Source organism: Symphodus melops (genome assembly GCF_947650265.1).
Source record: "Symphodus melops genome assembly, chromosome: 3".
Taxonomy (NCBI): domain Eukaryota; kingdom Metazoa; phylum Chordata; class Actinopteri; order Labriformes; family Labridae; genus Symphodus; species Symphodus melops.
The window spans coordinates 23,962,556-23,966,259 of record NC_136693.1 but is presented as its reverse complement, the minus strand read 5'-3'; the positions used below and the strand labels follow the sequence as shown (position 1 = coordinate 23,966,259).

At 39.6% G+C, this 3,704-nt stretch overlaps 1 long non-coding RNA gene across 2 annotated transcripts; it reads left to right on the top strand.

The window, feature by feature from the left end:
* The first annotated feature begins 666 nt into the window (after positions 1 to 666).
* LOC306821523 lies at positions 667 to 2,122 on the top strand. 2 transcript variants are annotated; one of them, XR_013778802.1, is made up of 3 exons: positions 667 to 1,049; positions 1,206 to 1,269; positions 1,462 to 2,122. It is a non-coding gene; the product is annotated as an uncharacterized lncRNA (long non-coding RNA). The 2 variants fall into 2 exon arrangements; XR_013778803.1 differs by lacking the exon at positions 667 to 1,049 and having other exon boundaries at positions 1,060 to 1,269; positions 1,462 to 1,518; positions 1,614 to 2,122.
* Positions 2,123 to 3,704: the final 1,582 nt, after the last annotated feature.

Below are 3,704 nucleotides of genomic sequence, written 5' to 3'. Positions count from 1 at the left end.
ACGGCCAGTCCAGCCCTCTTGTCCTGTCAATCAAACCAGCACTCCACAAGGTGAACAGTATAAAACTGAACAGTATGGTAATATTATGTAAGAGAGTGACAGGGTTTTTTTTTGTTAATTTTTTTTATCATTATTGTATCCATTTTTTAATGTTTGGTATCTAAAAGTATGTAAAGGAAGAGTGTGCGACTTTTTCATCCAGTCGATGTCACCCTTGAATATCAGCATTAAACCAAAACAAACTGCTGTTTGGGGACACCTCCACTATTCTGAGCTTTCGCTCTCCTCCAGTGACACTTCCAACCCATTTCCAATCACAATCACACAAAGGAGTTATCGATTAGAACAGCCCATTATTAAGCACCATAATGTAAACACAGCTCAAACAACAGTTTAGCTGGTGGGACTCAGGGCCCGTTTACAGACGCTGTGACAATAAGACGAAACAGTTGAGCAACGGATTGGCCTTTCGTTCGTCACTGCCCACTACTGGCGTGAGAACTACATCATTTTCATTCAGGCAAGACCTGCCGTGTAGACGGTCTGTGCTTCGAATCCGGAGTGGGGTCGTTTCGCTGCGTTTCTGTAAACGGGGCCTCACACTACTCACTCATTGTTGACAGTCATGACTCAGAGAGACATTTAATATGATAGGGGGCGCTCTGACGGATGTTGTGAAAAAGTTACAGGACTGTGAGGTCAAAAACCAACAAACAAGACCACCCGCGGGAAAGTAGAAAAAAAAAAAACACACCTTCTTCGTCCTTATTTTCTAGCGGGCGGAGTTCGATCAGTCTGTATGTGAGTTTGACGCGCGTCAAAAAGTAAACATTAGCCGTATAGATATGAGATAAAAGCTCTTGAACAGTACAAACATGCCGGCGCCAGCAAGGAGATATTCGGCTGCGGAAGGATAGAGTTAATTATAGATACAGACTCTGATAATTCATTTTTTGACCTCCGTGAAACTGATCTGAATGAAGACAGCAGCGGCGACAGCGAATGGAGGGATTCAGGACCTACATTCAGACCTTCAGGATGTGTAAGAGGTAAGATAGGATCACGTTATTTTTTGATTCACCGTGATAGCATATGCATCTGCTAATTCATGAGATAACGTGACGTCGAAATAACATATCTCTCATTTTTGTACATAAACTATGTACCAAACAAATTTTTGACAGACTTTTTATTGTAATTTCCAGACACAGAGTCCAGGTCTCCAAGATCCAGGTCTCCAAGGTCCAGACATACACGTAGGTGCAAGAGGTGAGTCATGATAACATATTTTATTTAGTTTGATAGTATGTTACTTGGATTGTATGATTATTAGATACTACAAGACAAGAGCATCTGATAACTTGTGAGAGAAGATAAAAAATAAATAATTTAGCTTTCATTTTGTACACAAACTATTTACCAAATGAATATTTGATGCCATTTTACTGTCATTTTACACAGAGTCCAGGGATTCAAGGCCCAGGTGTCCTTTATACAGAACTACCCAAGGTGAAAGAGGTAAGATATGATATGAAGAGGCTGAAAAATAACGTTCCTCTCTTTGTGCACATCACACTGTTGAATAAAAAAGTTGTCATTCTAATTATTTACAGGTCGAACACAGCAAAGAGGCAGAGGTCGGACCTGTGGATCTTATGGGCGTGGTGGAGGTGAAGTACCTGTTGACCAAGCAAGAGGCCCTGTAAACCAGCCAGGTGCAGGTACTGGTCCAGGTAATCTGATGTGGAAAGAAATGAACTGGCAGCCAAAAGACTTTCCTTTCACTGAGAATCCTGGACCTCTAAATGATGCTGCTGCTCTTGATCATATCATTCGTAAGCCTGACCTTGAAATGTACTGGTCTACAGATGACATTTTGGCCACCCCCTACTTCAACAAGGTCACGTCCCGCAACCGGTTTGAAATCATATGGAGATTTCTACACTCCAATGATTATGAATCAAGGCCAGCAAATAGCACTGACAGGTTGTACAAAGTCCGCCCTGTCTTATATTACCTTATATCTAAATTCAGTCAAATGTATCAACCTCACACCAACATTTGCATTGATGAGGTTATGCTTCTGTGGCGTGGACGGCTAGCGTTCAGGGTATACAATCCCCAAAAACCTCAAATCCTACATCCTTTGCGATTCTGACACAGGGTACTGTTACAACATGAAACCCTGTTGTGGAGAATGCGCTTCCCTGGGAGACACAATTGTCTCTCTTCTTGATCAGGTTTTTGTTCAACTAATGTTTTATTATTGAAAATAATAATAATAATTAAGTGTTTGTAAAAACAAAGTATTTCTGAGTGTATAAGAGAAGAAAAATGTATAATATAGTTTGTAAATGTTGTAGTGCTACACTATTCAAAGAAAATGTTTAATTTTATGTAATCATTTTTATTTATTTTAGTTATTTATTGTTATGTTTTGGTTTGTGTGTCGCTCCACGTGTGTTTGTTTTGGTTTTTTCCCCTGTCTGTGAGTGCACAGGTGTGGTCTATTCAATCTACTCAGTATTTAAGCCGGCTCCCTCCACGCTGCCGGCGCCAGACTATTGTTCTTCCCTCAGTGGTTCGTACTCGCCGTGTCTTTTCCAAATATTTAGTGCTCTGTAATTGCTTGTATAATTCCCTGTCGTGTTTATTGATCCTTCGTGTTTTTTCTCCCTCTCGCCTAGTTCAGTCCTGCCCGTCCTGTATCCTGTGCTTCTCGTCGTTCGTTCGTCTTCGTCTGGCTTCCTCACGCGTGTTTTTCGAGTCACATTATATTTCTTGTCACACAGTTAGAGTCACTTAGTTTCCCTGTTTCACATACTTGAGAGTCACGTAAATACCTGTACACATTTTGAGTCACTTTAGATATATTCTTCACATTAGTGTCACTCACATTTCAGATTGTATTGTATTCCACCGTGTCACCCGTTGTATAATAAATTATTGTTTTGTCATTCTGTCTCTGAGTTGTGCGTTTGGTTCCCAGTCCATTCTGAATCGCAACATTTATTTTAAAATATAACTGTAGTTGTCAAATGAAAGTAAAAAGAATCCAAATGTAAACTCAAAGTCAAATTTTTTTCTTGAAAATAAGTGTGTTTTACAAAAGTGCTGTTTTCTCAGCTTTTTGTCCGGAATGTTGTTTTTTTGTGAAAGTTGTAAAGTTTGAATAAAATAGTTTTTTGTATATGAAAGCAGAGGCTCTGATCTTTCTTTTGATGTATTCAATATTTACATATTCAAAGAACAAAATATTCTGTGGGTCTTGAAAGATTGGTGAAAATGGTGAGAATTCTCTGGTGGGGAAAATGTTAAACAGGAAATACTTGATTTTGACTCCCTTGATTTAAAGCTTTTTTATGGAAGTGTAATGGAGGCGTGGTTGTAATGATATCACTGAATTGAGGTCAACAACATGACAAATCTTTGTTCTTTTTTAAGTACCCTGATATGTGGTGGCCTGGTTTAGCCCTTTTAGGATCAGGATTCATGATTTGGGAAGGATGCAGTTTGGATCCACAACAGTAACACAAATGTGAAAATGGTTAAGTGACACACATATTGTACTTACAGTCTGCAACACTGAGCTCCACATCAGACATCTTCACCTCAGACTGGTCTGATACATCTGCTTCCCCCATCACAGTCTGTAGGCTGATTATAATGTGAACTGACCTTCAGTCTGTGCTTGGCTCGTTTGA